Source organism: Ursus maritimus, unplaced genomic scaffold (assembly GCF_017311325.1).
Source record: "Ursus maritimus isolate PB19 unplaced genomic scaffold, ASM1731132v1 scaffold_11, whole genome shotgun sequence".
Lineage (NCBI taxonomy): Eukaryota > Metazoa > Chordata > Mammalia > Carnivora > Ursidae > Ursus > Ursus maritimus.
This window is the reverse complement of record NW_024423453.1, coordinates 62596656-62622472: the sequence shown is the minus strand read 5'-3', so window position 1 is coordinate 62622472 and position 25817 is coordinate 62596656. Positions and strand designations below refer to the sequence as shown.

Sequence of the window (25817 nt, the reverse complement as noted above, 5' to 3'; positions counted from 1 at the left end):
AATATTCGGGGAGAACAAGCAGAACAGAAAAGTGTGGGAAGAGCAGGATATGAACCTAGGTTTTGAATATAATGTTGACGATGCAAATGTTGCAGCAGCGAAAAGGAACAGAAGAGGTGACGGCTGGTGATCTCTGGCTGGTGAGGCTATGGATCATTTAGAAATGGGTATTTTGATATTACCTAAGTCCTGTCCCAGGAGGAGGTATTACTATCACGGTCTGGGGGGAGAGGTGTCATCTCGTTGACATGTGTCATTATCGGCTGTGACCATCTCAGAACAAAGGGATTTTGACAGGCCCACTGAGCAGCCAGGGCCCAGGAGACAGGGGAGCAGGGGAGCTGGGATGGAAGGTATTCATCAGAAAGCAGAAGACCAGCTCATGAAGCCAGGTGGAGGAGCCAAGGGCTGGCGAGAAGGGAGCCCTGGAGAAGTCAAGTGCCCCAGGGGATGGAAACAAAAAGCAGGAGGGAGAGGAGCAGGGCCCAGAGCCCTGGGCAGGGTGGGGGGCATTGGCTTGGAGGGGCTGGAAGGGAAGCCCCCTTCCATCTGGCCCAGGCCAGGAGACGGAAGACCCTGGGGCCTTGCACTGCTGGTAGAATACATTCAAAATGGTTTTAATACCCTCAAATTGTTCAAAAATGTGTATATACACCCACGCACAGAGGCATCGTATACAAACATGTGTGCATATACACTCCTCGTGCCACGCGGCCGCCAGCCCCCCGAGCTAGGCACAGTGCTGTAACTCTGCAGAGAGCTCTAAGCGTGTATCAGCAAACAGGAGCACGCTGTCTGATTTCCCCTTTTTTACCAATTGGAAGCATCCGAAACACATTGTTCTTCCCCGGCTCTTTTCACTTCACAGCACCACTTCGGCAGTTTACTACTAACACTAGGGTCCCAAAGTGGGTCCCGTAGAGGCCCGTGCAAAGCAGGGGGCAGCTGCCCTGGGCGTCCTAGCACACCCTCTTTTCCCTGCCAGGCCTCCACAACCCAGCGCACATAGGTGGAGGAGACTGGCCAGCCCCACCAGCTACCTGGGGGCCCGCCTGTCAAACTGCAGTCGAGAGGCAGTGACAGCCTGCGGGTCATCCTGCCAGGCCTCTGCGCACTGCAGTGCCCCCTTGCCAGCCGTGGGGGGCTAACACCTGCCCAGAGGGGCTGCTTTTCAAGCAGGACTTCCATGGAATGCCCAGAACATACTGGGCTCCCCGGTGACTCTGTGCATTATGAGAGGATGAACAATTTCAGCCTATAAAATATAAAATATTAACTTAATTATTCTAAATAATGCATACCCAATGCACCTCTGCTGAAGAGGAGGAAAAAAATCATAAACACTTTTAGCAGGAAGCCTCACAGCAGAGGCAAGGATGAAAAGTGGGGGGTGGGGAAATGAGTCTCCCAGATAGGGCGCCCTGGGAGCTCAGCAAGTCCCAAACTGCAAGTCTTTGAAAATCTGAAATGAACCCTCCTTCTCCCAGGCTGCTGCCTCCTCCATGAAGCCTAGCCTGACTTCTCCCTCCTTTACCCACCTGGAGTTCTCTGGAAGTTCTGCCTTCAAGAAGCTTACCAAGGGATGGGACTGGAAGGGAAGGGAAGGGAAGGGAAGGGAAGGGAGAGGGGAGGGGAGGGGAGGGAGGAAAAAAGAAACCTATTCCTCTCTGCCTTGAAGAGTTCGTTTTTGGTTACTTGTGCCCTGGCCTCGTTGCCCACCATGTGCCCAGCTCCCAGAGGGCAGAGACTGGGGCTTGCCCGTCTTTGGATGCCATCCCACTTTTGACAGTCAGCCCAGGAAACTTCTCCCAGATGAACTTCCCCACAGGTGGGCTCTGTCACCACCATCATCAGCACAGTGTGTTTATAGCTTTTCAAGCAGGTTACAAGTCTTCCCTCCTCTCCTCCCCCTTCCAACTCTGTCTTGTAAGCTAATGGGGTGATGGCTTTCCCATTTTACAGACAAGGAAGCTGAGGCTTAGGGAGCCTGAGCAGCTTGCTCAAGAACTCCAGCTTTCTAACCTCCTCTCCCGGGGATCTCTGCTTGCCCACACAAAGGCCTTATTTGTTCTTTGCACTACATTTTCCACCTGGAAATGACTCTTACAGATGCTAATTATATCGATCTGGTTCTGACTGTCCCCATCATGCCTGGAGTGAAGGAAGAGCAGGTATTCCCATCCCAGCCCTACTTCCTATGTCTGTGGGACTCATTCATTATATAATGACTCCAAGCTCCATTTTCCTCTTATAAGACAGAGCTGCCACTGCCTCACAGAGCTAGTGAGTGGGTGGCTTCAACTCAATCACTCATTCTAGTGCTTACCGTGGCACATACTAAGTGCTCTCATAAGTCCAGCCACGTCATCATCATCCACAGAAGGAAAGCGCTGGGTCTGGGAGCCGCAGGCCACATAGCAGTTAGGGCTACAGCTGGGACAGAAAGGAGAGAGAGCCCCTTGCCGCCAGGCCAGTGCTCATGGACACATCCAGAAGGCTCTTTGTGTGATCCTCATCTCGACTCTTCCCCAGCCGGTGCACACACACTCACACACGCTCTTGTGCCGCTCACCACCCTGCGGGACGTGGTGGCCCCTCTCTGCCTGGCCTGCTGCTCTCAGGCCCAGACCCTCCTGAGACCAGACGGAGGGCAGAGCCCCACAGAACCAGGGAACGTCAGGGGCTCAAATAGCCCTCCACCGCACCCCCGCATCGGAGGAAGAAATCCTCAGTGACTTGTCTAAGGTCAGGTTGCGTGTTCGTGCCAGGACAACAGCAAATAAGGCCATCTCCTCAGCCCCCATGGGTTCAGATCCCAGTGGGGCCCGTCAGGAGTCCTAGGAGCATGGGCCCCTCTTCAGCTTCTTGTGCCTCAGTTTTCTCATTTGTAAATAGACTCAACACTTCCTCGCAGGTGTTCCAAGGAGGGGCACACACCCAGCATCGGGTCTGACAATTAATCAGCACCTGACAGATGTGAGGTCTTCCTCCCAGGCGGATGGATGCCCAGTTCACTCAACACACACTCACATGCCTCCGACAGTGCGTGTTACACGGCGGCATACACCTGCCACACATTTCACAAACTATAGAATACTTCTCCCCTGATCAACGACAACGTGTTCCCCCCACCCTCTTCCCTGCCCCTCTTCCTCACTGGGTTTCTGTGGTCTCCACCACACGCAGGAGACTGGTATGGCTTAGTGGATACCACCAAGAAAAATGGAAGGAAAGAAACGTGTTCTTTGTTTCGATGCTTGTAAGTTAAAAAAAAAAACCAATAGCCATAGAATGACTATTATTTTTATAAAGGAAGAAGAAAGTAGCAAGTGTTGGCGAGGATGTGGAGAATTGGAACTCTTTTACCCTATCAGGGGGCATGTGAAAAGGTGCGTCTGTTGTAGAAAAGAGTATGGAGTTTCCTCAACAAGTTAAACAGAGAAATACTACATGATTTGGCAACTATACTCAGAGACACAGATGCATAAACTTAGAAGAACAGCAAACTGTGTATGCCCAGAAGGACGGAGAGCCGGAATGGAAGAGGTTATCTGCGCACCCATGTTCGCGGCAGCATTATTCAAGATAGCCAAGAGGTGGAAGCAACCCACGCACCCATCGAAGGATGATGGATAAACAGATAAACGGAAGGTGGTCTATCCATGCAATGGAATATTACTCAGCCTTTAAAAGGAGGGGCATTCTGACACATACTTCAACACCGAGGAACCTTGAAGACATCGTGCTAAATGAAAGAAGCCAGTCATAAAAGGACAAACCCCGTATAAGTCTGTGTATATGAGTTACCCAGAGTAGTCGGGTTCAGAGACAGCAAGTAGAATGAGGGCTGCCAGGGGCCGGGGGGGGGGGGCTGGGGAGTGCGTGTTCAATGGGGACAGAGTTGCAGTTTGCAAAGGTAAAAAAGTTCTGCAGATGGATGGAGCTGATGGTCCAATGTGAATGTACTTAATGCCACTAAAATGTACACTTAAAAACAGTTACGATGCTAAATCTTATGTATATTTTACCCCCACTACACACACACACACACACACACACACACACACACACATAGCTGTAACAGTAACTAATATAGAATTACATGGTCCCAGGAACTTTACTAAGTGAATGCTCCTTTTTTCAGTTACTCCTTATAACTGGTGGTAAAAGTCCCCGTTTTACAGATGTTTAAAGCAGATCTCCCAGCACCCAGGGAGGAGGAGTGCTACAGAGACTGTAGTTGCCCTTCCTGCTGGGGAAGAGTCAGGAAGGGCAACTACAGTCTCTATGGAGGCCTTGTCTCCTCCTGTTTCCACCAGCCAGCATCCCTATGTCCCTCTGATGAGATGCTTTCAGACTTGCAGAAGCTCCTATGAAGATCTCTTCCTATGTGTATCAGTGTTGGAGAGCAGAGGTGTAGACTGTGGCTGGAACCTGAATACAGTCTCTTTGTTGCAGGAATGTTGTTGACTCTAACTTGAACAGGCTATCTATGACATTGTGCAGGGAGACTCATGTTAAAAGCAGTCAAACAAATCACACCAGCCAGGCCCCAGTGGGATGTCCCTGATCCTGAGAGGAGCTGAATGCTCTGACCTTCCATGACACGCTCTCCCACTCTCCTCCCAAAGACGACACACAGCTAAAGAGAGGGAAAGGGACCGGGAAGATCAGGAGCTTTCTTGAAAACCGAGCCGACTTCGGGAGCTTTCCTGAGTGGCTCCTGTATCTTGTAGCTCAAATTCAACAAACAGGATTCTAGGCCCTGGTGATAGGCTAACACATTTCTGGGTGTTAGGCAGATAGCAGTAAGCAAACCAGATGAGGCCCCGGCTTTCACGGAAACACAATTTCAGCAGTAGGAGATAGGCAACTAGCCGACAAACAGTAAAATAATGTCAGATAGCGGGAGGCACTATATATAAACTAAAACCAAGTAATATGATAGAGAGTGATGGGACAGTATGTAGAGCCCAGCATTCCTGTGCCAGTGGTGGTCTGTATACCTGTCCCACCACAACCACCACGAGACGGCTGGGCGATCTAAACTGAAGCAATCCACAGGTCCCCCAAGTGTCATCCCAGTGAGCAGCTAGAGGTCCTGTAGCTTTCTCATTTGAGTCCTGCCTTGGCACCTGTAGGGGGGGCATAGCCGGCTACTGTGGTGCCCAGAGGCCAGGCCAGGCCTTCGTGGGCCCTGAGAAATACCTGCAGAACGGGCTAAAGATACAGGTGGATGGGACCAACTCCCAAGTATCGAATTTTCTAGCTGGAATGTGGAAATCGGTATTTTTTAAAGCACCCCAGGGGATTCTGATGAGCCCCAAGGTTTGAGAAGAACTGATCCAGCTGTCTCCAGGGCCTTCCACAAGCCAGAGAGAGCTGAGTGTGGGTACCCCTGTCTGGGGTTACTCTTGGACTCTCTAGCAGACCTATGGCCTTCAGGATTTGGGTTACTCTCCATCCCGAGGAGCCCGAACCTCAGATGGCCACCCCTTGGCTGGTGCCCTTGGCTCTGTCTTATCCTGAGCCAGACCCTGGGCCTCTGCTCCATTCCTCCCTCACGTGTGCTCGCCGGCACTTCCCTTTCCGATCCCACTCCCCCCAGTCGGGCAGCCTGTCAGTGAATGAAGCTGGGCTTGGCTGGCTGCCCGGGGTACTCGGTGGCGGTGGCGGCAGCAGTGGCTGCAGGTTTTTATCAATGGGATCAACAGGGCGTCTGCCGGGGATGAGTCAGGACAAGATCCTTGTGACTGCCGCCCTGGCTGGCATCTTGGAGGTCACCCTGTAGAAGTGGCTGGCCTGGTGGCAGAAAACTTCTCTGGGGACAGTAAATGGCTCTGAGCTTTGGGGAGCTCCGAAGCCCTTCCTGGGAATGGGCACCATTCACCAGCTTGCTGTGGGGCTGCTTATTTATATAAAAGTCTTATCTGGAGTTCTTATGGCTAGAACAGGCTAGTTGGCTTCATGAAATCTCTTAGTATCTCTCACTGCCTCACTTTATCCTTATTTGGTGAGTAGCCCAAACTTCTGCCTATTCCCACTGTTCTCAGGACAGGATCAGGCAGGAGGGCTCGGAGCTCTCCTAGAGACATCACTGCCTAAAGCAGAACCAGGCGCTTAGAACACAGCCTCAGGCTTGGGGCTGGCTGCCCTCTGTGCTTCTCTGCAGGGGCTGGGGGTTAGCCCATTCCGGGGGCAGCCCAATGCCCAGGAGAGAGAACAGCCTGAAGACCAGAACCTTGCAAGGCCAGCTGGATCTGTCACTGCCACCACTACCAAGTCTTTACTGGGCAACTTGAGAACAGGAAACAAAACAGCAGGCAGCAGAGAGTCCTTAGCAATCAAACCCACCTCTGCAGGGCAGAACCATCAAGCCTGCACAACACGTCCCATCTCCCCCAGGGGCTTGTGAGGGCCACTGCGAGGGAAACACCCAGCTGATCAAAGCAAAAGGGTATGGCTTATACCTTCTAGGAATGGATGAGAAATAAGAAAGAAAAATAAAAGTCCAGCCACATCCGATGGGCAGATTTTTCTACCATCTCTTTCTATTTACCTTTAAACACCCTTCAAGAACCACCAAGGGGCAAATAGAGTCAACACAAGGCAAGCGCAGAAACACTGTCCTTGTGCCCTTGCAGAGTTGCTGAAAGGACATTTTCCTTCACTATGCCTCAGTTGACCATCACCAAATAGGAACATTGTTGTAACATGTGTTGCCTTCCCAGGGCCCCCTGCCATAACCATCAAGCATCCCAGTAGTTGCTCTGTGACCTTGCGCAAACTGTTCTGTTCCTCCAGCTTTTTACTTGCAGAACACAAATATTTGCAAAGAAATGCCAGAAATAGTTTCACGCCCTACTCCTGGAGCTGGGGCTTCAGCGGCTAGCCCAGGATCCAGTGCCCAGTCCATAAGCTCCGTTACATGGGGCTCATTCAGGGCTGGTTCAATGACAGGGGACTAAATAGCACAGAGACACATGCCCCATCCAACCAGGGGGCCGGTGCAGCATCAGCAACCAAGCAAGGATATCATCTCAAGCATATGACCAACTGTTGGCTCATGTGGAGATTATGGTTGACTTCAGCAATAGTGGAGACCATGCCAAAGTCCTGGCTGGAGCAGGTCACTCGGGCCCTCAAGCCATGACCTCCTCATCTGTAAAAATAAGGGGGTGGACCTGGAAGGGTGGCCTTGGAGGTCCCTTCAGCTCGGCCAGTCTACAGTTCTATGAAGAACATGGAGAAAAAGACAAGCGTGTTGACAGAAACATTTTTTTTTTTTTAGATTCCCCACCTGAATCCAAGAGACAGAAAAGTGAGGAGAGGGAGATAAAACAGGTGGGAAGAGATTTTCTCTTTATAAAAAATGCACCCTGATTTTTGGGATCCCCAGCAAGGCAATGGAGGAAGAGGGAGGAAGCTCTCAGGGAAGAAGGAACAGAAGTAGATATTTTTCTTTGAAAGAGAAGAGAGATTTGGTAGAGAGCAACCTCTCCTTCCCACTAGCACATCCACCAAGCACTCACACATGGTAGTGACACCTGTCCCCTGCCTTTCCCCATCCCCGAGGATGGACGACCATGCTCCAAGCTGGCCCCATTCCCCAGCATCTGCTCGGGGACTTAACCCAACACCTATCCCCTCTTTCCTGCACATCAAAAGGCTCTCTCTTCTGAGTCACTCCCATCAGCATAAAAGCATTCTATGCCATTTCCTGCCTTCAAACATGAAAACCATCCTTCCAGCTACTACCGTTATTTCTTGGCTTCCCCCTGGAGCAAAGCATCTCAAAGAAACTGTCGGTATTAACTGCCACCACCTGCCATTCTCTCCAAACAAGCTTTTGCTCACACCTCCCACCAAAATCACTCTCGTCAAAAGGCAACATGGACCTTAGTCCTCCCAAGTCCGATGATCAGCTCTCAGTGTCCATCGTCCTTGGCCTTATGGCAATATTTAATTCAGTGGGTCATTTTCTAGCTGTTGAAATCCTTTGTTCCCTAGGTTCCCAGACATCCCCCTTAGGTTTTTTTCTGGCTCACCAGCTACTCCGTCCTCTCTGCTCCTTCCTCCACTTCCTGTCGTCCCCTAAATGTTGGAGAGCTCAGACTTCGCTCAGCATCTTTCCTTATTCTCTCCCTAGGTGGTCTCATCCAGACTGTGGCTTTTATTACTGTCTACACACTGAAGACTCTTAAATCAACATCTCCAAGCCCTATGTCTGCCCCAGTGTCTCAATCCATGAGGGTTGCAATAACAAAATCATCACCTATGTGGCTTGTAAATAACAGAATTTCTTTGTTCCTCACAGTTTTGGAGGCTGGAAGCCAAGACCAGGTGCCAGTATAGCCGGGTTCTGGTGACAGCTCTCTTTTGGGTTGCAGACTGCCACCTTCTCGTGGCATCTTCCCAAGGCGGAGAGCAGACAGAAAGGAGACTCTCTCTTGACTTACAAAGGCACTAATCCCATCATGCGTCCCCCTCCCTCATGACCTCATCTAATGCTCTTTAACTCCCAAAAGTCCCACCCCCCACACCATCCCATTGAGGGGTGGGGTTTGTAGATGGGCATCTTCCAATCCAGTGAGGGGCTGAAGAGAGCAAAAAGGCAAAGGACAGGCAAACCGCTCTGTCTGCTTGAGCTTAGGACATCCATCATTTTCTATCCTCTGACAATGGGGCTCTGAGTGGTCAGGACCTTAGACGTGGACCGAATGACACCACCTGCTTTCCTGGGCCTCCAGCCAGCAGAGGGCAGATCATAGGACTCCTGAGCCTCCGGAATTGCGTGAGCCAATCCCTGCTAACGAATCTCTTTCTGCGTGTCTATATGTATCCTATTGGTTCTGTTTTTCTGGAGAACCCTGACACATCCTCCTCTATTGAGAGCCCTCCAATGGCTTGCTATTCTACTTAGCATAAGATCCAAATTTCTTCCCATGGCCTGCCTCTCTATTCCTTACCACTGTTCCCCTCACTCACTCACACTGGCTTCCTTGCTGGTCCTCACACATTCCAAGCAGGTTTCCACTCTGGGTGTTGTTCCCCTGCCTGGAAGGCTTGTCCCCCAGAGCTTCTCAGATCTGACAGGCTTCTTCCATCACTATGCACCCCACTTAAAAGTCACAGCTCAGAAAGCCCTCCCCTGACCACCGAATCTAGAGCATCACCCCTACCCCCCCAGGCACTGGCCCCTTTCCCTAGCTTGTTCTTCTCCAGAGAATGTGTAATCATTAGAAATTAAAATGATTTACTGTATTTGTTTATTGTCTTCCCCATGAGCCCGTAAACTCCACGAAGGTAGAAATCTTGTCCATCTCACTCACGGCTGACTTCCCAGTGCTCACAATGGAGTCTGGCATGCAGACGGTGTGTGATAAGTATCTCTGAATGAACGAGTGAGGGAATGACCTGGCGTGCCAAGGGCACAGGAGCATGTCTTCCAGTCAACCCCTCTGCCCCGTCCGCTCTGGTTTCCTCTATGTCCTTCTCTCCCTTTCCAGGCAGGATCGCCTTGCCCACCCAGGGCTAGCCCTCAGGGACCCTGTGAGCCAGTCACCAATTCCTGCCACCAGGATCCCAGTTGCCCCTCTCCCGTCCCCCAATCCCTGCCCCCAAGCAGCATCTAATACAAACCCTAGGTTTTGCATCTTGAATCACTGCAGGCTTCCTGATTGCTCTTCAAGAGGCCCTCTGGGTTGTCTGAGGCTGCTGGGCAGGGCTGGAGACATCTCCATCCCTGACACCCTGTAATCTTGACTGGCCACCCGTGCCCTGTGGTGCCCTTACGGCCTCCTCCTCAACCAGCTATCAATCCGAGCAAAGTAAGGTAGAGAAAACTAACACACTTATTCCACCTTCTGGTCTTAGGAATGAGCCTCTCTGCAAAGTAGATCCTCCCCACCCACCCACCTACCCCCATTTTCTTGCTTGTTTGCTTTCTAGCACTTACTGCAAAGTTTAACTGTTTGGTGTCTCAGTATTTGTTGTCTGTCCCACAGAAGATCTGGCTAGAAGGTAAACTATTCAGGCAGAGACCTCATCTGTCTTATTCACTCCTGTGCCCCCCAGCATCTGGCCCTTAGCATGTGCCTCATAACCAGCTTTGGAATTAATAAATGGAGAGAAAGGTAGTAAGTCACCTGAGAACACCCTCAGGAAGCTAGAACGTGCTGGTTCTGAGGGACAACAGGGAAGGGAAGGGAAGGGAAGGGAAGGGAAGGGAAGGGAAGGGAAGGGAAGGGAAGGGAGAGGACCCCAACTCCCAGAGGGAAGGAGAGAGCATAGAATAAAACATCATGGCCAGAGGAGGACCAGCGCCTGGGCTTCCTGATTCTGGGGCAGTGCTCTTTCTCTCGTTTTCTGTTTGACTACCTCAGATTCCTTGTTTCAGCATCTGCGTGAGCATGTTTAAGTGTCAAGCACTGTGCAGATGCAGGGGACAGGATGGTGCCTGTGACGACCTTGCCCTCACAGCCCAAGCATCCTGGGGAAGGCAGATGGCACGCGAGGGAGCAAATAAATATTCAAGATCATTTTAGTGTGGGATAACTGGTATAAATGCAAAAACAAAGACATAAACAGGTTGAAATAAGAAAGAATAAAAGAGACAGAGGAGGGGCCACTTAGACTGGCTGCCAGGGAAAGACCCCTTGGAGGTGGTGGCCTTCGAGCTAAGGTCTGAAGGATGAGAAGTCAAAAAAGAAAGGAAGATGGACGAGAAGACTGGCTGGACCAGAGGGTAAAAGAGCAGAGATTCTCAAAGCCCTGGGACTTGGCTTATACACGTCATAATGAACAGAGAGGCTGATGGAGAGACACGTGTGGCTGTGCATGGTCTCTGAGCCAAAGCGGGAAAAACGGTGTGTCCATGCACGTGAGTCTGTCACAAGGTCACATGATGCTGGAAGGAGATGCCACCAGGAGCATGGGAGCTGACCAGGGGGCTGAAGTGCATGGGCACTTCGGCATCCTCTCAGGGGACTTGCTGAGAAACCACAAGGGTTCTACTTTTTTTTAAAGATTTATTTATGTATTAAAGGGAGTGAGAGAGCCAGGGAGAGGAGCAAAGGGAGAGAGAGAGAAACCCAAGCTGACTCCATGCTAAACGCAAGGCTCGATCCCATAACTCTGAGGTCAGAACTGAGCGGAAACCAAGAGTTGGATGCTTAGCAGACTTGCGGACCCAGGCACCCCAAAGCACGAGTTCTTACAAGCATTTTTGAGAAATCAGTCCCACCCATGGTGGTGCTAAGGACACAGTGGGATCCTGACACATTAAAATTTGCAAGACTTTAAGGAATAGATTTAGGGAGAGCAAGGTAACAATTATGGGAAAAAGCCAGGATGCAAAATGAAGAAGTGACCTGGGGGGAAATGGGGAGTGGGCTTCCTGGAGGAGACCCACTTTCAGGGCCACTGGAAGGACTGTGGAGCCTCAGAAAGGACGTTATCCACAGGAGCCAGATGTCTCTGTGGAGGTGAGAATGCAGGAGAGGCTCTCCTGGGAGGTGACTAAATGGCAAATTAGAAAGGGGGGCAGAGTAGGGGGAAGAAACAGCCCATGGGTGTCTAGAAAGAGCAGGCTGAAGAATGTGTTTTCTACAACACTGCAGGGGAAACCCAAGGTCACTTCAACTGGATTGAAAGCAGATTTTGAGAGAAATCATCCTGGTGCTTACCGAGCAGGTTGAAAGAAAGGGAGCTAGGGCTGGAGAGAGGAGTGAGGTGGCTGCGTGGTCATCCAGGTGGGGACTGACAAGGCACTTGACAAGGGCCTAGGCTGGGCAAACAAAAAGAAGTGATGGATTTGAGACAATGTTGCAAAAATAACTCTGCAGCCAGTGGGTATGAATACCCCCCAGGAGCCCCCAGGGTAAACACTGCTGCCTGGATTCTCCCATAGCTGAATGGGAGTCCTGTCATGCCTACATTTGGAGGACACTGTCCTACCTGCCCTGTCATTTGCAGTACTCCCGAGAGGCAGGCAGACCTCCCGAGCATACCCATTTTCCAGATGTAGAAACAGAAGCTCAGGTAGTTCCATGTTCAGCCTTCTGTCCACGGGGCCCTGAAATCTTACATCTAGTCCAAGATCAGAAATTGGTTCTAGCCAGATGTCACCTAGTCAATGGCAGGACAGAAAATCCTAGACTTCTTAAAGGAGTGGAAGGAGTAGAGAAGAGAGGCCAGAGGACACAGCAGATGAGAAAGCCAGCAGGTGTGATGAATGCCCTGGGACCTTGTACCCATCATTGCTCATCCCTTGCCCTGTCTTTCTGCCTGGCTTTCTTCCATCCAGCCTCCTTACCTTGACAGAATTAGCTTTCATAAAACCAAATCACATTTGGCTTTCCCATTCTTTTGTGCCTCTTAACTTTGCATCTGCTGTTCCCTCTAGCTGGAAGTCCAGTCTCCTGGTGAACTTCCTGCATTCTTTCAAGACGTGGCTCACGAGCCTTCCCTGATGCATCAGCTCACTTGTGCTCTTCAAATACCTCCAGAACATGCCCAGCATTGTCAGAGATTCTATTTACCAAGGTTGTTTTCTCATGGTGGTGGGGGGAGCATGTGACAGCTAACACAGGCGGCACATAGTAGGAACTCAGTACATGGCTGAAATTCATTTCCTGTCTGTCTCCTCCACTATCCGTAGTGACTTGAGGACGAGAACTCTGGCTTTTGGTTTGTTTCTTTGGGTTTTTGCCTTTCAGTTGGATAGTACTGTGTTCAGGCCAGAACTGGGGATTTTGAGATGGTCCTGCCCCCCAACGCTGGAGAACACAGTCAGTGCATGAGGCAGGCACTTAAACAGAGATGTTCAGTAGCGGAATGGCACACACTGGAGTCATGACGGGCCAGCATGGGGAGCATGGGGAGCACAGAGCCCAGCTGGAGAGAGTCAGGCAGGTCTCGTTAGGGGAGGGGCCTGAGCTGAGCGGCCGGGATAGCTGAGAACAGTAGCAATGTCCACATACAGGAAAGGTAAGACACCTAAGACAGTGTGGTTTACGCCCCAGTGCCCTCAGCCGGGGAAGCCCTGGGGTGGGAGTATTCTCTGCCCGTCTCCAGCTCAAGTTTGCCATTTATGGCCCCCTCTACCCAGCTCCACCCTACTCCACCCATTTGATCATAACAACCCTGGTATCCCATTTTACCAATGCTCAGAGAGTTTATATAACTTGCCCAGGGACACACAGCTCTGTGGTCACAGATTGAATGTTTTGATTTATGCGTGCCTGCCTGCCCTTTCCACTCCATAGCCACCGCAGGACCCAGGGGACTCTCTCTCCTCTCCCGTTCCCTCTCACACACCACCACCTCTTTCCGCTCTGGCTCAGTCCCACTCTCTCCTTTTCCTGCGCCGGCTGAATGAGACAAGGTCACGTCCACACATTCAGTGACACATATTTTGTCCCAAAGCCGGCAAATCAAGAGACAAATGAGTGTGGGACCCAGCGCCCCAGACAAGAGCAGAAGGAGAGACAAGAAGGAGAGAAGGTGGAGGGAGATGGGAGGAGGCCAGGAGGCCAGGAGGCAGAAGGCGGGGTATGATGTCTGCACAGGATCCGGTCACTCAGACAACAATGTCATCTGAATGAAAATGAATAAAATGCTCTTGCCTAGGGAAAAGCACTTGGGAACAACCGTGTTACTGTCACCTCTAGCAGCAACAACGATGAGTGCACACATGTTTGCATGCACATAGTCATAGCTCCTCTGTTGGCAAGCCCTTCCCTGCACATCGTCTCACTTACACCTCCTTCCCAGCACCCAGAGAGTTGCCAGCCAGGCCTTGAGCCACTGAGGCTACCTGCCTAATCTCCTCTGAGAAGTGCCCCTCCCCGAGACTGGCACTTCTGGAAGAGCCCAGATTCTGCATTCTGGCCTGCTGTGGGAACCACTGGCTCACCTCCTTCGAGTTGCCTATCCGGCTAAGCACCAGCACCTTCCCCACCCCTCAGTCACCCACCTGCGGGGCTCAACTCTTACAGATAAAATTGTCATTCCCCTGGCCATGGAGAGTCCCCTGCATGGATGCCTGGTCACAGAGCTGAGGGGCTGCTAAGTCAGGGGTGGGGAAGAACTTTGAGTGTGCCCAGGAGAGGCATCCACGGGCCTGACGCCCAGCTGGCCTTGCACCTGCCAAGCTGTGCACCTAGGATGGGCTCGGCACGTCATCTTGGACAAATCACTTCCTGCTGCGGGCGTCCTTCTCTTGGTTATGAAAAAAGGGAGGGGGCAAGGATGGGGGGATAAGGCTCATTTTATTTCTATGGTCTCTAAAGCCCCGGCATTAAGGAGCCCTGAGTTCTCCCACCCTGCACACTTAACTCTCTCCATGAGTCACCACGCCCCAGCCAGCACGGGTGAACCTATCAGTCACTGGCAAAGATCAATCCCTGATCCTCCCCCCTCCCCTCCCCTCGCTAATTAGAAAGAAACTGGCTCTGAGGCGCTGGACCTCTTCCTCATTCCCAGACGGCAGCGTCTACCAGGGAGGACCGCAGCCGGACACAGTCTCCCTCCTGGCTCCGAGCTGCTCCCACAAACAGATGAGCTCCAACCAACCAACTGGCCAGTGCAGGAATTTATCAATGGCTCCTTCTCTCCGGAAACAGCTTTCATTGATCAAATCTGTTTCTAGCCCTCTGTTCCTGAGAACCCCCACGGGGATCAAGATTCACTTGCCTTGTGGATAAAAATAAAAACATTCTCCCCACCCCCCGTCCACAAAACTTCACTTTTCCCCTTTTCCTTCCTTCCAACAAATTCACCTCACCGCAGGGAAGAGGAAGCAACCCCCACTCCACCAAAGCGGGGAAGCGAGGGGGAGCTATTCTCTGGATCTTTCCACTCTCTAGAATTCAGTGATTTAAAAGTGCGTGTGCCCCAGCTCTTCAAACGTGCGCATGTGGGCGAGCCCCTGCAGGAACACAGGGAATGGGAGGAACGGCTGGGGCGCTGTGCTACAAAGGTGGAATCGTAGTGGAGGTCTTTTCTTCTTTAAACTCTCTCTGATGTTGCAATAATACTGTTTCATGAGAAATAAAATAGGGTAGGAATAGTGGATGGGGAATCAAAGTCCGTTCCAAGAACAGACTATCATGGTTGCTAGCAACGCTATCTTATAAATCAATATATTTTAATGAAGTTAGCAGCTTAAGGGAACGGAACTGCCTTCCTCCTCCAAAAGGAGGAAGGCTCTATAAAGGGAGGCATATCCCCCTCCCTACAGTAGACATGGCCTTCCCCATTGATCCAAGGCAAGCCACACCTGGGCAGTGGGTGCAGAGCAGGATCAGAGAAGGAAGACAGCTCAAGGTGATTCAATCCTAACTACTAACTACTACTAACTCTCCATTTGGCCTGAGTGTAAAGCCTAACTCACAGGCTGTGTGCCCTGGACAAAAATGCCATTCATGTACAGGTGTTCGAGTTGTACACTTCCCAAGATGCACTATCCTGGGAAGAGGTGTTATTTACATTGTAAACATATACCAACTTACATTGAAAACATATACCAATTTAGCCTAGAGTGTGTAGGCAGGCACAGAGGTTCTAGGCCTTCTGGCTGAGTCCTACAGCAGCACAGAAAAGAGCCCTCCTGCATAAAACCACCTGCCACATTCATTAGTATGTGCCTGTCAAGGCACCTTATCCCAACTATGCTCTGGTAGGGACCTGCAGTCACTTCTCTTTCCCATCTACCCCTTAGGAAGCCCAGTTCCTGCCCCCACCGAAAAAACAATATAGAATAGTTGCCTCACCCTGGTCGTGGGTGGGAAGCTGGCAAGGAAGTGAGGGGTGGATAGGGTACGTTTCTGCTGGCCTGTGTGCAGGTCCAGAGTGTGGGGTCTGCTGGGGTTCCTGCCCAGTGGGACCTGAAAGCTCCCCAGGCTGAATCCCCTCATAGAGGGGTACAGGCGGTACTAACTTACTCAAGGAGTTACTCAAGGAAAGGTGCCTTCTCCTTCCTTTCTTTCTTTTTTCCTTCCTTCCTTCGTTCCTTCCTTCCTTCCTTCCTTCCTTCCTTCCTTCCTTCCTTCCTTTCTTTTTGAATAAACATTGTATATATTTAGGGCATAAGGGCCCCTTTTCTAAATCATGCGAAGGCCCTCTCGGCTAGCTGAGGTCTGGCTTGGGGGTAGGACCTGCATTCTCCTCTATAAAAGGGGAGTGCCAAAGCGCAGCTTGAGGGGGTTGTAAAGGCAGATGGCCACACCCAGGGGTTTTGTTGGGACAGTTGAGGGAGGAGGGCTCACAGGCCCAGGAGAGCTGCAGGCCTTTCCTAGTCCCAGCAGGAAGGGAGGCTCTGGTTCTGTCCCCTCCACCGCAAAGCTCAGCTCCGCTGGGGGGGATGTGGCCCATTGCCCCCAAATTCCATATCCCAGGACAGCTCTGTCTGACGAACAGCACCACTCATACTCAGCCCTAGTCAAAGTCTACTTCCCCCAACTTGGCCCTGAAAGGCAACAGCACAGTGAGGGTAACTTGGATTCACCTAGAACTTTCTAAAGTGACCTGCACGGACTTACAGTGACCTTCCCAGGAGCAGTCAGCACAGAAGGCCCAGGGATTCCGTTGTACAGAGAGGAAAGCAAAGGCGAGGGCCGGAGAGGGCCTCTCCCTGGCCTCAGCCCGGGCTTGGGGACCACGGATCACAGTTCTGGTCCCCCAGCTCCTGGCGGAAACCTTACTTCCTTCACGTCCCCCCTTCAGACACTGTGCTCCAGCCAGCCCAGGCTACAAACAGCACCAACACAACAAACTTCTTTGAAATCCCCCGCCCTCTTCCTCGGTTTATTTCTCTCTAGCCTTAGTCACGCTCCAAACAGGTTAATCTTCACTCTCTCCCCAGCTGCCCCTGCTGGAGGCCCCGCAAGAGGACACCTGGGGAGTTCCCGAGGCTCTGACACTGCAGCCCACCCCCGCCTGGCCTCCAAGCCACCGCCCGCACTGCGCTCCTGCCCCACGGACTTCTGCTCCGCGGCTCAGTCACAAAACTTCCGTGGAGGTGAGTCCTCTCCACTTGCTCTCCTCAAACCGGGTTAAGGCAGCACAGCCTGATTACTATTCCCGGGAGACCGCAGCCTGCTTTTTATTTACGCCTTTACCGAGAGGTTCTCTATTGACACTGTTGTAATTTACATTTCCCACAAGCTCCCGGTCCCCGTCCCTTCCATTCTCCTTGTTGCTTAACTGCGGAGCTGCTCAGAAGCTCTGGAGGCTCTTCGGAGAATGCTGAGTAAATAACCCCCATGTTCAAGGGAAAATGGCTAAAGAGCAGGTAGAAGTTCCTTTACAAATAACTGGGCTCTTGACACTTGGTTGAGAGCCGTAGCGCCACCCCAAAGGCAGCTGCAAGAGCAGCACCCTCCTAAGAGCCCCTCCCCCTGCCCCACGCCAGCTTTCCCGTGTGTCGTGGCGCTGGCCACTGAGTTCACAGAAACAGCCACATCGATGCAACAAGTCAAACCTCTGTTGGTTTGAGACTTGAAGATGACTCATATGCTCTGTGACTCATTACCTTTTTTTCATGGAAAGGGGAGACATCAACCCCTTCCTCCTGTGGGAGCAGCCCCCCTGTGTGTCTGCCTTCCTGCTGCTCTCACCTTCCCAGGCTCCAGGCAGGTGATGGGCTGGCACAATGGAGTTTTCTAGGTCGCCCATCATGCCTCTTGACTCAGAAGCCCTGGCCTCGCCTCTCCCTGGCCAGGCTGGCTCATGCCTTGCAGAGGAACCCATGGGTGAGGGGAATCCACCCACTTTGGTGCCCACCAGCCCAGGCCTCCTCCTAGGCTGCCTGATGCCCACTCTCCTACTCTCTCTTTTTCCTGCCAGAGTCTTCCTGCTGCCCACACCCACACCCCTTCAATCCTGGAACAAAGAGCAGCCAGCCTACCTTCTGGGAGTACGGCTCAGGTCGCACCACTGCTCAGAAACCTTTCTTGGTGCCCTGGTCCCAACCTCCTCAAAAAAACATGTTTCTGCTACTCTCCCCCACTTCCTACAAGCTGTTTTCCACGGAAAGTAAACAATAGACAATGATAATGTGAACTATCCTATAGGGCAGCCCCCAGTACTCTACCCCCTGCTGCATTTGTCTTCATCCCACGGTCACTGTCTAACTCACTGTATGCTTTCCTGACTTCTCATATTCTCCATCTCCCTCCAGTGTAGGCTCTCACACGACAATGTAAGTTCTACAAGGGATTTGTGTGTGTGTTGTTCGGTGCTGTGAAACCCACGGGGCCTGGCACACCATAGGGGCTCAAATACCACGTGTTGAATGAACAGACGAGTGAGAGGACAGTGAGAAGTGACATGTGTCCCAGGTTCTCCCTTTACACGCACCATCTTGGTTCATCTTTGTGAGAGCACCAACAGGTAGGTGCTTTTAGTCTCTTTATTTTACACCAGCAAGAAAACTCCCTGAATTCCCAAGATCACAGAGTCTGGATGGAGTGGAACAGGAGCACATTCCAGTTCCATTAGGCTCGACACTCCCCATGCTCCCCGTGCATGGTGGGGTGAGGCGGGACGCAGGCCTGACTGACCACAACGCCCAAGCTCTTAGATGTCACTCTCTGCTCCTGAGCCTCGCACCCCCTGTGCTGCCTCCCAAGCTTCGTCCCCCAGCTAATCCTCAGGCCTAACCTTGTCTGTCTACACCACTCTCATGTCTACTCCACTTCCTCCATGAAGCTGTTCCTAATCCCTACTGTTGGACCTTCGCTCTTTAATCACTTAAAAAACGGTCTTTTATGATAAGCACATCTATCTTCTACAACTAAATGGTGAGTTTTTGGAGGCACGATGCCTGGATCTGAATCACAGCCCAGAGCACATGCAGCATCTTACAAATAATGAACGTGCAATAAACACTTGTTAAATGAATGAAGGGAAAGAAAATAGCTTTAAAATTGTTTTCTCTGAACTGATTGAACCACAATGGAAGCAGTGCCTAATAGGTTTTGAAGACAGAAACACATATAGATGAATGGATAAAATATATAGAAAATTTTTCATAAATATACCTAATAGTTTTTCAAGTTTTCATTTATTCAAATGTACTCCATTGTTGAAATGTTACTAAGCTCTTAAAAATACTTCTACTATTGTTTGTAAATACTGCCATGCATGATACTGTCCCCCTCATTATTTTAACTCTAACATTCCTTTTCAACGTCAAGGTATTTCTCTCAAGCTTAATCCAGGTATTTCTCTCTCTTTTTTTTTAAGATTTTATTTATTTATGTGACAGAGAGACAGCCAGCGAGAGAGGGAACATAGCAGGGGAGTGGGAGAGGAAGAAGCGGGCTCCCAGCGGAGGAGCCCGATGTGGGACTGGATCCCGGAACGCCGGGATCACGCCCTGAGCTGAAGGCAGACGCTTAACAACTGCGCTACCCAGGCGCCCCAATCCAGGTATTTCTCTTAATACACCATATAGATAATGTTATCTATGTAGTATATATAATAGATATTGGTATGTAATGTACTTCTATAATGCACTAATGCATAGTGTATTAATAGAGAATTTGAGTCTCCAACAGACCGGAGACACCTGCCATTGGAAAGAGAGTTTGTTACTCACAGATCCCAATAGAAGGGGATAAGCCAGGCATTGGAGGGCTACTTGGGGAAGCACTGGGTCGGTCAGGAAGCAGAAAGAGACGGGGGAGCTGTGAGCAAGAGTTTTAATTGTGGTTTCTGCAGCAAAGAACAGCAAGGCAGGATAAGCAGGCTTAGGATTGGCTAGTCTGAATAATTTGGGTGGGTTCTAGGGCATAGGAATTGTCCCTAGTTGTCCAGTACCTGGCCAGTACCTGGATGATTAGCACAGGTGGATAGCGGCATGGACTTTCAGAAGCCAATGAAGGAGGTGATTATATCCAAAAAGTACACTAGCAGGTAAGTTGTTTGCTACCTCTAGAAATTGCCTAGCTCTGGGAAGGGCAGTCCCTCCAAGGTCAACAAGGCACCAGATGTCCAAGCATGCGAATACAGACAATAAATGACATGGTTAATACAGCCCAGCTGAGGGAAGACACACTCTCTGGCTCAACGAGCTGGTTCTTTAGACCTGGGCCTGCAGACTTCTTGTCACATCGGGCCTGGGGCTCATTCCAGAACCTCCATTTCAGAGCAAGACGGTGCTACAACCCACATACCGGCCTGCAACCCTCAGACAACCTCTGGGAAGAAACAGAGGCTCAGGGAGGTGGACAGACTGACCCTGCATCACCCTGTGGATGGCAAGGCTGGGCTCCAACACAAGACTAGTGCTCCTAGAGATGGCAAACTGGACGGTGTGGACGGTGTAGTCTACGGTCCCTTTGTGGAATCTCAGACTGTCAGGTGGGAGGACCCTGGAAGTGCATCTGGCCCAAGTCCCTTGTTTTTCAGAAGAGGAAAGGACTGAGAATGATTCACAGGATCAGACTGAAGTCTAAATCCCCTATTAACTCATGCTATGCTTTTCCCACCCCCACCCCCTGAGTTATTCAATAGAAAATTATTATTTTATTAGCACCAGTACACTCATCATCTTCTTGTTCTTCATCATCATCTCCCTGGTTTTCATTCGAATGGAAGACCTCGCTCCTCTGTCCCCTGAGCAATAAGGAAGTACTGACAGGCCCAAACCCAGCTGGAGACGGGATTTTTTAAAACTCAGGTCGGGCAACCAAGGTCCTCGGGGGTTCAACTGGCCTTAAGCTCTGATTAAAGCCTGCATCTGAATGAACAGAGCTTCAGGGCTCCAGAGAAGGAAAGAAGTGAGCTCAAAGGCATGTGGAAACCCAGCCCTCCTGAGCAGAGGCCACAGAAGCCCCTGGGGCTGGGCTAAAGCTAGACTGGATTGGAGGAGAAAGGGGGGGAAGGCAGGGATGTGGGGCTGGGATGCCCAGATTCAGATTTTTACCCACTTAAGGCTCAGAACTGTTCTCCAAGCAGACCATGAACTTCCAGACTTCGCCCTTGTACTGGCTGCTCCCTCTACCCTTCCCACACCTCCTCACCTGGGAAGCCCTTCACCAGCCCTCAGATCCAGTTAAACCGATCCCCTCCTCAGGGAAACCCTTCCTATCCCCATCCCCTCCGGAGGACAACTCATTGTGTCCCACAGTGTTCAGTTCATCCATCCCAGATGGACTTCAGCAGAAGACACGGCAAGGGGTTATTGACAACAGCCATTGCTAGCAACCACAATGTTCTTAATCAGCACAAGTTTCCTGCCAGGCCAGTGTGAGTATCCCCATTATACAGATGAGGAAAGTGAGGCCCAGAGAGCTGAACTAACCTACCCAGAGCCCTTCATCCAGAAAGTGAGGCAGAGTCTGGACCCTACCAGTTTTGCATGAACTCGATGCCTACGGTCTAGCCTGGTGGCCAAACTGCCTCGTTTTCTGACTACACTGTGAGATCTTGGAAGGCAGGGACTCTGGCTAATTATGTTTGGCAAATCCTCAGAGCTCAAATCTTTTTGATGGATGAACACACAAACATATGAATGGATGCATGGATTGTGGTTGTTCCTTCTATTCTCGTGACTGGTAAGAAGATTCAGTGGAATGATATATTAGGGTGACAGCTGACCTGCTGTACCAAAGACACCCCTAAAGGCAACGGCTCAAACGGAATATGATTTGGTTTCTCTTGCATGCGACAGTCCAGCTGTGTAGACAGCTCTGTTCAGAATGTAAAATGGTGTGGCCTCTTTGGAAAACAGTCTGGCAACTTCTCAAAAAGTTAAGCCTTGGGGCACCTCTCTGGCTTAGTCGTTAAGCGTCTGCCTTAGGCTCAGGTTATGATCCTGGGCATCCTGGGATCGAGCTGCCTATCAAGCTCCGTATCGGGCTCCCTGCTTGGTGGGGAGTCTGCTTCTCCATCTCTAGCCTGTTTCTCCCTCTCCAGCTCCCCCGTGCTTGTGTTCTCTCTCTCGCTATCTATCTCTGTCAAATAAATAAATAAAATCTTATTTAAAAAAAATTTAAGCCTTGAGCTTCATGTGAACCAGCAGCTTGCTCCTAGTTCTGTATCCAAGAGAACTGAAAACACATATCCACACAAAAATTTGAACATGAATGTTCGAGGCAGCATTTTTCATAATAGCCAGAAAATGGAAATAACCCAGCTGATGAATTGATAAACAAAAAATAGTATATACATGTAATGAAGTATTACTCAGCCATAAAAAGAATGAATGCCACACCATGGAGATATAGCTTGAAAACATTATGCTCCGTGAAAGAGGCCAGACATATACCAGATGTATAACCCTCGGCAATATTTAACGCTCTGTGTCTCAATTTCTCCATCTTTAAGTAGGTATAATAATATGTCATAAAGTTTTAAAGTAATTAAATGAAATGATGTGCATATAGACCTTAAATCAGGGCCTGGCACTATACGAATGCTAGCTATTATTATTAATACCTGCAAGAAATAATAACCGAAGGAGAGGTGATTATTGTTGCATCATTTACTGTTTGGGGCAAACATTCTTATCTTGCCCAGCCCCCCTCCACCCCAGTCCATCCTTTTCTCCTTTCTCGGCACACAGCTGCCCAGTTAGACCACGTTTTCCAGCCCCTGTCGGGCATGATGTGGCCACGTGGCCAAGTCTCCCCATGGAACAGGAGTAGCAGTGACACGTGCAACTGTCACAAATGGGAAGAACCTGTGGGCTCCCCGCTTCTGCCCACAGACTGGGGAAGGCAGCACACAGACAGCACCCTTGGAGACCACTGGTTGAGAAGGGCAAAACTGACCCACTAGCCTGTGTCCCGTTAAGATGACTTCTTTTTTTAATTTATTTTTTAAATTAAAAAAGGAAAGTGTCCAATTTAGTGGTTTTTAACGTATTCACAACGTTGTGCAGCCATCACCACCATCTAATTTAAGAACATTTTTATCACCCCAAAAGGAACCCCGTATCCATTAGCAGTCACTCCCCATGTCTCCCCTCCCGCCCCTGACGACCACTAATCTGCTTTCTATCTCTATGGATTTACCCGTTCTGGACATTTCATATAAACAGAATCATGGAATATATGGTCTTTTACATCTGGCGTCTTTCACGGAGCATGATGTCTTCATGCTCTATCTCCATGTGTAGCATGTGTCCGTCCTTCATTAATGCCTTTGCCCTCCTCGATGCTACTGGACACCTCCAGCTGGGGCTTCCACTGGGTGGGTCTAAGGCACTGGCACTTAAGCAGGAGTTTATCAAAATCCTTCAACGAATGACAACTTATGGTGTTCTTGAGCGTTGGTGGGTATCAGAACCATTTATGGAGCCTGTTGAAACAACGAAGACCCATCCTTCTGCGGGCTCAGAATCTCGGGGCAGGGGCAAGGAGGGGACGTGTCACAAAGTTCCCACAAGCGGTCAAACATGGACCAGAGTCTGAGAACATTGACAAAGCCAACGATCAGTCCAAGTTCGCCCACATGCGCAGAGCACACTGTGGTTGGGCTCCTTCGGCTACATTACCTCGCTGGATCCTTCTCATACTCCTGCAAGGCCATTTTACATTCGGTGAAGCAGGGGCCCAGACAGGGCGCTGGATTCCCAACTTGTACCTTCTCCCTGGATGTCCATAGCTCTGGCCCATCTGTGACACTTTTCAGGGAGACACACCAGGCACTCACCACCCCAGGAATCAGCCTCATCCAACGATCATGAAGACAGATCACCCTCACCAACAGTGTGATTATTCACCTCCTTTCTGCCATCTCCTCAGACCATGGAACCTCAAACCTTAACCAGGAGTCACCTGGGGAGACTGCGTCTCACGTTCCAGAGCTCATCCCTGAAGGTTCTGAGGCAATGGGTCTGGGACATGGCCTGGGAATTTGTATTTTATTGGGCACTTCAGGGTCAGCCTAGTTTGGGAATTACCTTGTGGGTGTTCTAGTTCAGCCTTCTCATTTTATGAAGCTGGGAACACAAACCCAGAAAGGGCCCTGCCTCACCCTGTGCATTAAACCTTTAATAACAGCTCCCTACTGCTCTGAGGCAGACCTCCAGCGACTTCCATCAGAACTAATTCCTCCTCTTAAGGATCTTGTTTCGAATATTCAGAAAGCTCTCTAACCTCCATCTGGAACAGTTCTTCCCTATCCTTCTCCCACTTTGCCTAATTGCTGCTCACTCTGTCAGCCTCACAGCACCTCCTCCAAGCAGCCTTCCTTGATCCATTAAATGGTCCAAGGGTTAGTGTTCTCTGCCCTCCCACAGCGTCAGTACTCCACGCTGAACCACAATGACCTATTGACTTGCTCTTCTCCCTTCATTGTCGTGAAGGCTGGGATCCCCTGGGTCCTTGCACATTACAGATCTTTGTGGAAGGAAGGAAGGAAGGAAGGAAGGAAGGAAGGAAGGAAGGAAGGAAGGAAGGAAGGAAGGAAGGATGAAATAAACAGAAAGAGCCCCCCAGGGCCCCGTGGCTCATGCTTCCCTTTCTCCAGCCTCCAGATTGCAGGAGGAAGTGGGACGGTGTCCCTGGGTCCTCGGGCACTGGGAGGCGCCACCCGCCCTCCGCGTCCGCGTCGCAGCCGAGAGGGAGGGACCGGCGGGCGGGCAGCTGCGGAGCCATCTGCTGCGCAGGCGGCGGCACCCGCCCCAGTGTTTGTTTACAAACCAGGCTCTGCGTGCGAGAGAAACACCGCTCCGCTTCCAGGAGCGCCGCGGCCGCTGCCAGCCCGGGAGGAGGGGCTCCGCGGCGGGGGACGGGGATGAGGACCGCGGAGGGCGCGTGGCCAGCGCGTCTCGATCCGCCCCGCCGCCCCCCACCCGCCCCCGCCCCCGCCACCTCCACTGCCACCCGCACTCCAACCGCACCAGCGGAGGCCCGCGTTCCAGTTGGGCTCCCCCTCTAAAGACCAGCGGTACCTACGACTCCATCTGGAACACAGGCCCTGGTAACAAGTGTCTATGTTATTAGGGAGCGTTAAGGATTACATGAGGTAACGCACACAGTGGCACTCAACACTCAGAAGCTATTGTAGCATCACGGTGGGTGACAGGATGGGTCTGAAGCATTTTAGGAAATGTCTCTCTAGTCCAATTTTTCACCCAACTCCAGAAACCCCTTTCAGACAGTCCCAGGTACAGACTATAAGGCCTGGATCAAAATTCGATTCAGGAAAAGAAAAATTCATTTTGAAAACGAAAAACATTCTGATGTGAGTGCATTTCTGGCCTTACCATTTTTCCTGCCATTCCACCCTGCAGCCACAAAGCCCCAAGGCAGGCTCTGGGAGAGTAGCCGGTGAAGACCAAGCTGAATAAACTCCTGCAAATGTCACTCCTGAGTGCAGATCTCAAGGGAACTGGCTGCCATCGCAAAGGTGAAGGACCAGCACCCAGGCTCCCAAGAGTGGGCGGTGATGGAGGGACAGCAACTGGAGGAGAGAGGCCGAGCTGGCAGCCTACAGACCTCGCCTCCACGGCACTTGTGTCTAGATCTCCTGCTTCTTCTGCAGGAGGAAGCCCGTGGAGCCTTGATGGTGCCAAAACTAGGCATGAGATGGGGCTGTTCCCCAAACACTCTCCAAGGGATGGTAGTGGAAAGCGCTTGTCCTAGACTTATTAGTGCCCAGGGGCTTGTTTCTATATGATTATTGGTTTGTTTGGGTTTTTTCCTAGATCCAAGGATGGAAGAGGTTACAAAGTGATGACAAAGAATCTGTCACAGGGGTGCCTGGGTGGCTCAGGTGGTTAAGCAACTGCCTTCAGCTCAGGTCATGATCCTGGAGTCATAGGATCGAGCCATCATTGGGCTCCCTGCTCAGCGGGA

At 50.9% G+C, this 25817-nt stretch overlaps 1 protein-coding gene and 1 long non-coding RNA gene across 2 annotated transcripts in view; one reads left to right on the top strand and one right to left on the bottom strand.

The window, feature by feature from the left end:
• The window catches only part of XKR6 (XK related 6), a 308239-nt gene that overhangs the window by 137058 nt on the left and 145364 nt on the right, over positions 1-25817 (bottom strand). The window lies entirely within an intron of this gene.
• On the top strand, positions 24832-25784 carry LOC121101883. Its single transcript, XR_005833928.1, has 3 exons — positions 24832-24939; positions 25253-25368; positions 25667-25784. It is a non-coding gene; the product is annotated as an uncharacterized LOC121101883 (long non-coding RNA).